Source organism: Sabethes cyaneus, chromosome 2 (assembly GCF_943734655.1).
Source record: "Sabethes cyaneus chromosome 2, idSabCyanKW18_F2, whole genome shotgun sequence".
Lineage (NCBI taxonomy): Eukaryota > Metazoa > Arthropoda > Insecta > Diptera > Culicidae > Sabethes > Sabethes cyaneus.
The window spans coordinates 196,255,516-196,269,402 of NC_071354.1; the positions used below are offsets into that span (position 1 = coordinate 196,255,516).

At 38.2% G+C, this 13,887-nt stretch overlaps 1 protein-coding gene across 4 annotated transcripts in view; it reads right to left on the minus strand.

Moving 5' to 3' along the window:
• The window catches only part of LOC128738209 (uncharacterized), a 402,077-nt gene that overhangs the window by 229,726 nt on the left and 158,464 nt on the right, over positions 1 to 13,887 (minus strand). The window contains exon 1 of one of the 4 annotated variants that reach the window (XM_053833170.1): positions 4,667 to 5,556. The exons of the other annotated variants lie outside the window; for them this stretch is intronic. The gene's annotated coding sequence lies outside the window, so the exon portion shown is untranslated. Of the gene's footprint in view, positions 1 to 4,666; positions 5,557 to 13,887 lie in introns of those variants that run through there. 4 annotated transcript variants of the gene reach the window in all.

Consider the following 13,887-nt stretch of genomic DNA (forward strand, 5'->3'; position numbering starts at 1 on the left):
GCAAAATTTGACAAAGTTGTTTATGGGACATTTATAGAACTAGTTATTATCTACAATTTTGCTGAACACTGTTTTGCTGTATCTTTTGTACATTCCTGTACTGTCAAATGTATAAATGAAATACATGTAGAAAGTTCAAAGTGCATTGTTTATACTGTGTGAGTCTTTTTTATCAGGTGCGCAAAGATATGAAAATACCGTCGTTTGCGAAAAAGTTCTGCACAAGTACATCGAAAATCACAATCCGTCACATCGTGCCATCGGTAAAAAGTTGGGAATCCCAAATTCTACCTACTGCAAACATCAAATCTACCTCCGAAAACATCAAATGTCGAACTTTGCCAAGAAATTCTTGATTTGGCAAGCCATTTGTTCATGTGGAAAGCGAAGTACACCTTTTGCGACCCAAGGTACCATAAACATAGACAGGTGTGTTTGAAAGAGTATCTCCAAAAGCGATTTCTTCCTCTTCTGAAGTCTCACAACTGTCCTACGATCTTCTGGTAGGATTTGATTTCATGCCATTGTGCAAAGGGCGTGCTGGAGTGGCATAAGGCAAATAATGTCGTGCCGAAAGATCATAGCTCCTCAACTACACCGGTGCTGCGGACAATGGAGAAATACTAAGCTATTATGAAGCAGAATTTTCTGAAACATCCTAAAGTAGCCAACACAGTTGAAGAAATAAAGAAAATGTGGGTAAATATGCAAACCATGTCGATTTTGAGGTTGTTCAAGATCTCTTGGATGGGGTTAAGGCCAAAGTACTGGTACTAAGTTTATTTGTTTCATTTGATGCCCTGAAAGTTTGAAGACAATCGGATAAAAACTCGAATTTTTCGAATCAATTTTGTGTGTTGCAATTTTACCGTGGACACCTTTTATTCCTATGGCGTTTGCTGCTTCATTGAAAAAAAAAGATGAAAAGTAAAGGGCCAAGAGTATTATCCTGCGGCACACCTGATTAGTCTGTATATGTAAGTGATAAATCCGATTCAAGTTTTACTTGCAAAATTTTATCATAAGGGTCGTTTTTCCATCAGCGAAACAACTTTTGAGGTTTTTGTAATCACTGAAACGCTTCTTTAAATAAAAATAGTGCAGCAGTGAAAATTTGTATAGATTTCTATCATCTTTGGAAAATACGTAAAAGCAAAGTTATGGGTATAAACGTCCTTCAGAACTTGACCCTTCTACATCGATAAACTTCGCAGCCAATAGGACACCATACGAACCGTTGCTTTTCAAGAGATGGCGCTTTTCTAGTGGTAGTAAAATCAAAATTTCTTACTTATCTATGTTTAGCTTCCTGAAAAACAATCACTAATTTAATTTGTGGTACAGTTACTCTGTTATACTTAATTTTCATGACTTCTGCCTAATTTTGATAAAAAACAAACTTTTCCTATACCTCTTCATAGCATCTTACTACTAATCATGCGAGAGCCCGGAAAAGTGATTTGATACCGTATGAGAGCCAGGAGCTGAATATGTTTGCGACATTTCAATTCGAAAAAAATCAAATTTCGCAACATGAACGCAATAAATAAAAACTATGTTTACCAACTAGTTATTGGTTCAGGTGTCAAACGTTATATTGCGATTAGCGATAAACACAAAATAAACTGAGATGCATGAGAGAACAATGTTGTTGCTTTGAGTAAATTTATTGCGAAAAATTGAGCTGTTTCCGAAATGTACAATATGCGTTACAAAGTAACGACATCTGTTGTATTCAACAGGGAAACATTGATGGTTTCAAGCATACTCTCACGCATGGCGCATGATGAAACACTTGCGCCAACTTCTGTTATTTATTATCAGAAACTAGAGGTGGTGTCCTATTATTAGTGTACAGGAAATCACGGGGCTAGCGCACCTATTGACTCTATAGAGCGGCACCGGCCAGTCGAGATTCGAACATACGACGACTGGCTTGTCAGACCAGCATCGTACCCCGGAGCTAACTGGGCGGGCGGAAAATATGTAAAGTATATAATTAGAAATGTGGAATCACTGTCTACATCATTTCTATATATGAAAACACTGCGTCCACACCAATGAAGAATAACAATAACAGCAGTAGTTCAAGGTTGTTCCCTTACGGAGCTCTCAGTTTTGAAATTATGTTGCACATTAGTAATTTTGCTCAAATAACCCATTTTTGCAGCAAATGAAATTCGACCGTTGTGTGCTGGATTTCGCACCATTCGCATGACAGAAAGCTGCAAATCAAAAGACGCAGAAACCGACTTCGTCCATACTTCGGAATGGAATTACAATTACACAACTTGTAATGGTTGTTGGCGAAGATTTTGTATTTTAACAAATTTTCCATAACTTGTAGCACTAGTTAAGTTTGAGTAACTGGTTTGAAACTGGTATTCAGTTGACGAAAAAATAAATAAATATTCTGGGTTATCATTTACAATACTGATTCGCATTCGTCAGTTTCTCTCAAATTGCTGATAGCACCATTCATTGTGATAAGATTGATTTGAAGTATAATTGTCCTACAACTAACCTGTGGACAGCCAGTTAAAATATCAATTAGCTAACGTCCTCTGCATCTTTCCTAATTCCTTTTGACATTGTACTTTACAGCTATTTGCATACTTGACAGAAAACCAATTGAAACTATGTAATGAATTACAAAACACCAACTAAGGCAAAACAGCAAATGCTGCGTCACGTCACATGCACAATTATCACTTCAGTCCTGTTTCCGAGCAAGGCAACATTTCCGACGAAGTTCTTGCAGTATATGGATGCAATTTGGCAAAATAAAGGATGACCGCTCACTTTTCTATGACGTTTCGCTCTTTCAGGGCATCAAATTTAACTAAATTCTATGTTTAAAGATAAAATTGGTCGGAGAAAAGGGGGGATTTTACACTTCAACAAAACTGTTTATTTTCAGGGCATCAAATTAGAATAGGTTTTAATGTATAAACGATAAAATCGATTGAAGAAAAGGAGTGGTTTTTGGTCCGTACTTCCCAACCACAGATTTCAAATTAGTATAGGTTAAAACGTCGTTAAGAATCTTCGACTTGTTGGGACGGGGGAGTTTTGTTACTTTTTTTTGTAAAAAGAAACCACACTAAACCGATGCTGTGTTTAACTGTCGTCCCTGCCTGTGAAGCAAACCACGAAAAAAATGTATGAGAAAATTTGACCTTGAAACTGTTTAGTGATTGAAAACGAAAATTGTAATAAATACCACATAATTGCTACATCTACCAGTAATGTTCCGATTTTTTAGCTCCCGATTTTGTCTACCCCCTATTTGATCAGATTTTTATCCCGATTTTGTCAGCCTATAAATTTTGTTTAACTTTTGTGCTTTTAAACATGATTTATAAAACTTTTCAGCCTGCTTGAAACTATTCTGATTCTCTGCGGAGAGTTTTTGAATAAAATGATGCCTTCTTGCGAGTAATTCGGGGCCAAAATTAAGGTATTTTTACAGTAAAAGTTCTATAGTACATAAACAAGCAAAGGTAGAGGTAGACTATGTTCTGCAATTTTGTGTATTTTTGCTATTTGTACAACTTTGTGAAACAGGAAAAAGTCATACAACAACTACAAAAACAGTTAAAAGAGAAAAACTGCTTTAATGATTTTCAATAGGTTTTTTTTATCTTTGCTGAAGAGATAGAAGATTACCGTCTTCAGCAAAATTTCTTGTAACAATATGCTGTAAAACTTTGCAGAACATATCAATGCGTTATACTGAAACTAAAGAAAAATAAATTAGTTATTGCTCTTTTAGGGGGATTAATCAAAATTTGAATACCGCTGGACGATAGAACTTTTAATTTTAAGAAACTCTTCCAAAGGTTCCATAAACATAAAAACAAGTTTTCCCGCTCAAAGCTAATGCGCACCAAAAAAGGTACTGGACCAGTGTTCTGTGCCCGGTTCATTGAGCTTTCGGTTGACCAATTGAGGGTTAAAATTTAATATTTGGTAGAAGTCTTTGATATTGCAAGGTCTTGAGTCTTGAATTTTGAAAAAAATTCCGCAAATTTTTTTTCCGATTTTGTCAGTTTCCCCATTTTGGCGACCCAAAATTCAACATGAGGCTGACAAAATCGGAACATTACTATATTATGAATCGATTGGTACTCAAACTATCAAAATCCATTCATGATTAGCGTTCAAAATCTGTCATTTTTTCGTGACGCTCACATTTTTTTGAATTTTTTGGAATGACACTATCTCCAAACCTTGCCGTAAGACGTGGTCCTACATCAAAATATACAAGATTTCTCTAAAAGTTGGAAAAAGTTAGTATGAATCAACTAGTACAGCGTTAACTGACAGTTGAATTATGTTCCGAAAACGTGTCGATTTCTATCTCATATAACAAGTAAGATGGTATAACAAAGGTTCCTTTCATCACCAGATGGATTAAATCCGATTTTAATATGTATTTTCAAATTGTTCATTATCGACATACATATATGTACGTATGTATTACTAAATGTTATGGCAAATCATTCACACCCTTTCATACACTTGCTTACATTCATTCTGGCTTATTGGTAAGATTCGGAAAAAGCAAAGTCAAACTGGACCCTCGCTCTCTCTCTGAAGAAGGGTCTAAATACTGTTCAATTCATTCACCCTATTCAATTAGGTATAGTGATTCTTTCTGTACCTTTTATTCTCTGTTTCTGCTTCTCTGTTGCTTTTGCACGGATATATACCTCCTGTCGTTTGGCAGCTTTGGATGGACTCGTTCGATTCACAACTCTTCGTAAATAATAATTCCGCGGCTGGAATCAGAAGCGTACGTCGGAAATTAATCCAAAATGCAGGCAGCTGTCTTCGTCGGCTAGTGTGGTACAATATCACAAACTGTGATAAATATTCGTTTCACTCACGAGGTCTCAAAACAAACTGAGTAATTATTACGTCAGCACGTGTTTTCGTTGCTTTCGATTGTAAAAGTTGAATTACAACTAACTTCGACACATTCACTTCAGCTGTTTCTGTAATTCACATGCTCATATGAAAACAATTTGCAAGATTCTTCGTTAGCATCACACCTTGGGGTTCTGACTCATTCCGAATCCACCTTTGCTTTCTCACCGGAACACTTCCCTGTGTGCACACTCCGGTTGAAAAGAATCCATCGGCTGCTGGGGCAATCACAAACAGACAGGATGAGAAGAATCCTGTTTCCGCGAATCTGCGCTCCCTTCGGAGCAAACTGTATGTACGCACACCCACACCTTTTCCAATACACTGACACGGAACACACCTCCCCAGCAATGAACGCCCGTGAAACCGGTCCGAATGCAAAACCGACTTGAAGCACAATAAAACTGGATAGAACTGCTTGCCTACAGAGACGATTATGCGAGGGCTATCCCGAAAACGCACTCCCGTTAGGAATCTCAGGTTGCGCAAAAAACGGAATCACACAGGCCTGCTGCTGCTGCACAGAGGAAAAAACCGGTCTACTCATACATATAGGCGAGGAGACACTACTATATTCTAGTGCTAGAATACACACCCGCAGAAGGCTAAAACCGCACAAACCGAACCGCTACTGCTGCTGGCGATAGCTAAACTAACCGACTGAGCCAGGCCAGGCAGGCGACGAGAAAACGCCGTCAACGTCACCTTCGGCAGCCGAACCGAACGGCCGAACGGAGCGAGTGTCGTTTCGCTCTTCGGGTTTACTCTCCTGTCTCTCGTTTTGAGTGCGCTTCGTGAAATTTGTGCTCCGCACAGTGAGAACAAATTGACCAAGCACTGGTCACAAGCAAGGTTATGGATGGTTTCGTCCGGATATTCGGGTTATTCAGTAATGTTTTTGGTAAATTTTCACAATTGTGTAAAAATATAATTTGATGCTTAATAACTATGTTACATTTGGTAAATTTACTACCTATCCAACAACATTAGCTAAACAAATAATTGCAGCTGAATACGGTCCTCGATTCAGTTTGTGAGACCAGCATAAAATTAAATCAGTGTTGCATAGAAACCTTCCACGTGAGCGAATCGGAAGAAGAGAGCAATCTGCTTTACAAAATAGAGTGCGCGTGCATATGAAAGAAAAATAATAGAACGCTCGGGTCCGCGCTCTCCCAATCTCTCTGTTTATGCCCTTTCGCAACGACTGCTCCGGCTCCGGCCGACGTCGGATCGGAACGGAATGAAGCATAAGCATACAATGAAAACAACAACATCGAGGGAAAAATAACAGATCATATCGACCGACCGCGGGAGCTCCGTTAATGCGATATGTGTATGTGCGATTCCCTTTTGATATTGCGAGAGTAATGCGAACGAGATCAAAGTGTAATGAAAAAAAAAAGTTAAATAAAACCGGCCGTCGATGTCGTCGTCGCCGCCGCCGCCAGACAACGACGACGGCTGGGTGACTATATGCGTTGGGTTTTTATCGTCATCATCGGTAGGTACATAGCATCATCGTCATCGGGATTATGTTCGGCGGGTTTGCTCTGTGTGGTCGGTTTTAATTGCCGTCCAACTGCTCGTTTAAAGTAAGAAGTCAAACCGGGAGCTTATAATTCAGATATATGAGCCCGAAACGTATGATCAAAGAAGGCAATTCAAACTGGGACGATACTTTGCCAGAGTAACGATGTGGGTCAGGCGATAACTTTAATTCTGCAAAGTACAATGTTCGATCATAGTAAAGAAGAATGCCGGCATTTAACAAATCAGTTGCTCAATAAGTTGTTAAACATTTTTATGAAACATCTACCTATGTATCATTTACGTTTCTTTGTAATATGAAATGTCTCTTACTTGTACAACTTTCCGCGAAACAGAAGTGATAACGACAATGACAAGTCAGCTGTAAAAAGTGAAGTGCTCCAATCACATCCGTCAGACTCGGGGTACGTTTTTCAATGTCAATCGAACGAGCAATGATGCTTTCAATGCTGTCAGTCAGACAGCCACACGCCGACTCAATAATTTCGCTGAAATGTTGTTGATTACGTGTGACTTATTTCGGAAAATTTTACGTGTGTATTGAGTCACATTACCGACCAACCGGAAAGCGGATTCGTTTCGTTCCTTTCCGTTGTTTGTGTTCTGAAATCGGTCGGCATTTTGCAAGAAGGTTGTTGCTTCAAACTCGAGCTCGAGCTGGGGCTGGCGGACGAAAACAAAAACAACATAGGGTATATTTCTAATTTCCGTCGTAGTGAGGAAAGCCACTCTAATTTTCATCATTTCTCATGTGGATTTAATAAATACTCCAAAAGCTCTGCTACTGATTTGACTCAAACACACTCACCTTCCGATCTGTGCCCTTCGAATTCACTAAAAAGCGATTAATAAAGCATGTGATTGAAATTACGTAACTGACTTTATATCTTAAATTCGTCGTACCGTTTTAAAATCCGTCCATCAAAATTTTTCATCGTCCGAACTAAAAATCACAATAATGTTTACGAAGCTAGCGCGCATGTATTTGTGTAGGACAAATGTTATTCTGCAAAATTTCTGTAGGTTATGCAAGTTTTCCCGGCTGCAGAATAACAACAATGCGTTGCGTGAGTTATTTTCATTTTATGAATGACGGAAATTGAAACGATTAGTCGACATTTTCTTCTTCGTCGCACGAAAAAACGTTGGAAATTTGGCTGGTAGGAATTCTCTAATGAAAAAAAGCATTTAAATAGATCTCAGCTCACTTTGATTGATCGCGTGTGAGAGGCAACAAACTAAAATATTAGGGAATAACTAATTTTGCATTGCGTGTCATAAAAATCGCTGATATTTTTAATAATTTGTGTTGGTAAGGACGGGAATAGGCAATTACGACGAAGCAGCAACATACCCTACCGCTTGTTCATTTTCCCCGAATGTGTGTAGGTACCTATATGTCCTATAATAGCAGCGGGGTGCTATCCGTATCTTAACGAACGGTGTTTGACAGTCCACTTAACGAAGGGCGCTATTTCAAAAAATGCAAGAAATAGCGCCCGTCTGACAGGTAGATTTGCTGCCAACCTTTGTCGAGATGTGCTGAGATGTTGGCAACAAAAACATGGCACCCATCGCAAGCCCCTGTATAATAGTGAACAACGCGAAAGATAAGTTGAAGCAGGGGATGGCACAATCATCAGGCAAACAGGCCGGCGGGAAGGCAGCTTGCCAGCCGGTTGTTATCAGTCGCGCGAAATGAATGTCGAAGAATTCCGCCGCTGCTGCGCTGGCTGGCTGGCGGCTTTGCTCTTACTGAGAGATCGGGTTATTTTTGGACGGTGGATGCACGGCAATCCGTAGGACATGATTGGAAGGCAATCTTTATAGAGGGCAAGGTTTACGGTTCTGTTGAGCGATTAATGTAGTGAAATAGCGGAAATGGGCGTTTTTTTATTGCAAACATACGTTTTGATTACTTCGTTTATGGCATGTTTGTATGACGATTTTTATGTGGATTGATTGTTTAGTTGTTTTTGAATGATACTGTTAACACTATGAGAATACTCAGCAAGAAGCAATGAATAAGTACACAAGGGGAGCTCAGGCTTTATGTATTGTAATACAGTAGGTTTTCGATTTTGGCAACATATGCGTGCCGTCTATGTTACCAAAATCGAAACCGTGCCAAAATCGAGACTCTTTTCTGATATGAAGAAATTGAATGTAAATGTGTTAGAAATTGATTAAATACAGTAATGTTCCGTTTTTGTCAGCCCCATGTTGAATTTTGGGCTGACAAAATGGTGAAACTGACAAAATCGGGAAATTTTTTTTTTCGAATTTTTTTTTCAAAATTCAAGACTTGCAATATCGAAGACTTCAACTAAAAATTAAATTTTAACCCTCAATTGGTCAACCGAAAGCAAAATGAACCGTGCACAGCACACTGGTCCAGAACCTTTTTTGGTGCGCATTAGCTTTGAGCGGGATAACTTGGTTTTAGGCTTTAGGAACCTTTGCAAGACTTTCTTAAAATTAATTGAAGTGTTCTGCAAAGTTTTACACCATATTATTATAAGAAATTTTGCTCAAGACAGTAACCTTCTATCTCTTCACCAAAGATAGAAAAATCATATTTCTCATAAATGATAAATCGTTAAAATCAGTTTTTCTATTTTAGCTGTTTTTGTAGTTGTTGTATGACTTTTCCTTATTTTACAAAGTTGTACAAATAGTAAAAATACACAACATTGCTAAACATAGTACATATACCTCTATCTTTGCTTGTTTAGGAACCATAGAACTTTCACTAGAAAGATATCCTAATTTGGGCGCCTTACTCACAAGGCATCATTTTATTCAAAAACTCTACTCAGAGAACCAGAATAGTTTCAAACCGTTTGAAAAGATTTATACAGCAGGTTTTAAAGCACAAAAGTTAAACAAAATTTATAAGCTGACAAAATCGGGATAAAAATCGGGGGTAGACAAAATCGGGAGCTGACAAAACCAGAACATTATTGTATTATTAATCAACGATTGTAACCATTTTATGCTTAAAAAGTTCACCAAGAGCTATCCGTCTAGTGCAAGTAAGTGTTTGGCAACCAGCGGTAAGACGTACTTCTACGGCAATAAAATATTATTGTTCGAAACATTTTATAACCGCCGGATCGTTTTGTTGCAAAAATCGGGGCATGAAAAAATCGAACCATGCCAAATTCGAAATCCCACTATACAATAAACTATACAATGTGCTTAAAATGGAGTCGACCTCTGCTTATAAAAATATCAAATTCATTAGTTTTCATAATTTTACAGTGGGGGATTCGCTTTTATCATGACTGGATCTTCGCAACATATAGGGTAAATTAACCATTAGTGGACCCTTTAGTGCTTGAGAGATTTTCATCCATAAATTATTTTGTACTGGTACGCTAAACACCCAACCGATGGCACTTACAATATGAGTAACCTCCGTTTAACCCTGAAATAAAAATATATATATTTCTATATTTGACATATTTTTGAAAACAGATTGCAATGTCCATTTTCCTTTTATGAACGAAAATGTGTGGTATGTTTAGTAATTTCTGTTTCATGTCATACAGTAGGATTTCGAATTTGGCAACAAATGCATGTCGCCTATGTTGCCAAAATCGAAACCGTGCCAAAATCCCGACACCTATTTGATATGAAAAAATTAACTGTAAATGCGTTAGAAATCGACTAAATATTATTAATTAACTGTTGCAATTATTTCATGTTTAAAACGTCCATCAAGAGCTATCCGTCCGCTGCAAATAAGATTATGGCAAGCTGCGGTAAGGCACGGCAATACATATATTTTTGTTCGAAACCTTGTATAACCGCAAATTTTTTTTTTCATAAACACACTGAGGGCATTATTTTTTCGTCATTTAAAGCATGTATGCGGAAACTGACTGATATTTAAGCATACTTTTTGAGTTAGGTTGTGTTTTTTATCGACTGGATTCAGTCGGGAAAACATCAAACTTCAGTCTTGATAAATTTCTCCGAAGACTGCCCTGCCGAATATTAACAGTTTAAGCATACTTTTGGAAGTGAAATACAGGTATACCTCGATAGTACGTACACCTTCGCTTCGTTTAGCGTACGTATTACCGCAATGTACGTACTATCGAATCACAATCTTAGGCTTTGAAACAATGTTGTATTATGCTTAATATTGCATGAAATTTGCAAATTTGCATGCACTATTGAATAAATATGTATTTTAGTGGTATTGATTTAATATATCGGGTATTTTTTAACTTTTTTAAATCAATGATTTTGCCCTTTGTGAAACTTGGAATGAAACAAATAAAGTGTTGCTGGAAAGTGTACGTACTATCGAGGCAAAATGTACGTACTATCGAGGCAAAATGTACGTATTATGGAGGGTACGTACTATCGAGGGTACGTACTAACGAGGGTACGTACTATCGAGGTATACCTGTATATTATGTTGCCAAAAACGGATACTTTTGTCGCTAAAATCTAGGCATGCCAAAGTCGAGCCATGCTAAATTGGAAATCCCACTGTATATCCTCGGAAATAAGAAGTACAAGTTAATAAACACCGACACTGTACCGGAAGCCCATTAAAGTTAAAGGGCCCACTATAGGTTAACTTACCCTACAATTGGTTCAATCCGGTGTCGCTCCCGTTAGAGAGGCACACAGCGCACTTCCCAGTGAATGCTTCAGTTAAATTGTTTTTTTCGCTTTTGTTATTTCGCACTTGTACTGGTAAGTCTTTGCGCTTGTGTGGCGCATTCAATCTGAACCAAATGGATCTTTTCAGTCTGATAACTCGTAACTTATTTTTCCCCTAATCCTAAATGGAATTAGAAAGTGCCAAGGAAAAATAAACCCATGTCACAGGAATCACTCCCTCGAGTTAAGCTCTACTCAGGAGGATCGGCTGCACGAAGGGTTAGTTATTTATCCTGTTAATTCATCTGACAATGCCTACATGAGTACTAAATGCAAAATTAAAGATCTTATTACGTAGTCATTGTACCAGTGTTGAGATATTCAAAGCAGCAAAAAACTAATGAGATTTCAAGCATATGAAATTTCAACCTTGATCACAAGCGCCAAACTCACATTTGAACATTTCTCGCTATTATACGCAATGTCTCTGTTGCTATGCGATGTGAACCAAATTCATCTGTGAGCATTTGGCTTAATTCTTCCACAGATGGCATTTCAAGCAATATGTAAATATGAAAATATGTGTTTGAGTTTAAGTTTGCGATTTATTTATAGTGATTCGTTCACTCACGCTCACGTACAGCTACGTATCGCACGAAAGAATGCCAACGAATTTAAATGTATATGTGCATAGCTCCGGGTAGCAGTTGAAACAAAGCAGAACGTGATCAAGCGGGAAAAATATATGTGAGTTTTGTGCTTCTTGCTATGAAAACAGAAAAACTTGCTCGTAAGTTTTTCTGCACAGGATTAAGTTGACGTGATTTCACCCTTTATTGACTTTGGCCACAAATACTATCTGCTGCATTATACGTCGGTGTTCAAGTGAATCTAAGTCAAGTAGACGGCAATAATCCAAGTACGGTGGGCGCTTCTCTGGATTACGCCACGGTAGTTGTCGTAAAGTCATAAAATCCCAAGGTCATGTGGGTCGACTTTGCGCCATTCAATTCAGCCAATTTGATAATTAAACAAATTGGTGAAAACTCATCAACTCGCATTTCGCAACACTTATTGTCAGCCAGTTTCGTTTACACCACATGATAAATACATGGAACAAAGCAAAGCGGCGATAATCATTAATTTTTTCAACTATCAAAAACAGTTTCAGGTCATCAGCATACAAAAGTCTGCAACCAGCACCCAACAGGAATGTGACATGGTTGAAAAACAGCGAGAAGAGCAGCGAACCCATACTGCTACCTTGCGGAACTCCAGATATGTTCGAACACTGCGGAGAAATACAGAAACCAAGAAACCAACAAGTACTTCTTCCACGCACGTACAAGTTTAGCCATTGAATCATCTGTTGAGATGTCCCTAGCTAAAAAAGTTTACGCAATAATATAGCATGATCAATTCTATGAAAAGCAGCTTTGAAGTCCGTATAAATTACAGTGACTAACTTCTTGTTCACCATTTACGAAATGCAAAATGAAGCAAATTCCATTAAGTTCGTGCAAACGGACCGACCAGGCATGAAACCATGTTGCGCTATAGATATATAGTTCTTAGCAGGATAAAATCACTCCAGTCATTATCATTTCAAACAGTTTTGACGCAGCAGAGAGACGCGTAGTTCCGCAAAAGTTCCTTACGTTTTGACGAGCGACAGTTTTGTATACTGGGAACATAAACGACTGCTTCCAAATATTAGTGAATTTACCTTATTCGCACGACTTATAAAAATTGTGCGCAAAGGAATTGCCAATAGCTCGGTACAGCGATTCAAGGCCACAGCTGGAATATTATCTGGTCCCGTGGAAAAAGAACGCTTTAATTTTTTTGCTGCATCTATCACCATGTTTGTAGTAATGTCAAATAACCTCAAGTCGACTAAGTCGAACGGAACATTATTCAGCTTAGTTATCAAGACCCTAAACTTCCAACAAGTATTTGTTTCTTTCTCAAGCAAGCAGACGAGATTAATGTTTCTGAGATTTTTACGCGAAATTCAATGCTGTCCGGATGGATATGGAATGTGTAGCCATTAGCCAATGATTCCAGTCTGCCCTTTGCGGACCTTCTGGATTTTGGGATGCGCCATTTCAAGGATTGCAATGTTTACCAAGAAAGGTTCTGAACTGGATACTCCATCGAATTTGCTTCAAGTAAGTTACTACGGTACATGGGTAAGAGTCGTCTGCCTTTATGCCTCTTTGAAACGCGGGTTTTAAACATGCCTTAATCGTCGGTAGGTGGATCAGGTATTTTTGTAATAAGGAACGCTAAAAAGTGCTTTTATTTTGGGAGACTCCACATGAGTTCACGACATGCTCTCGCGTTCAAAATGCAAGAAGATAAAATCCAACGGTTTTAGACAGAGCGCTTTCACAGAAATGGTTATTAAGGCGGCACCTAATGTTCTCATTCCCCCTAACGGCTAATGTTTGGCTATCTAATGAATCTGGCTATTCTTTTGTCATTGCTGGAGAGTCTATGAAGAGGAAAAAGCACAGATATAAAATTGTTTTAGGTTCAATCGTCGCACAGAATCTTTCAACCAATCACGAAGTGAGGCTTTCCAGGTGGACAATGCTTCATTATGTCCAATTTTTCAAAAACGCGCACTTGAAAATCAATAGTTTTCTTTATTGATGTGAATGCGTAGAAGATTTTCTGATCGATTAGCGCTAAAATATTGAAAATCGGTCAGAAAACCGCTAATCAGCGCTAAAAATCTTTCATTTTTTCGTGACGCTCGCATTTTTTGATTTTTTG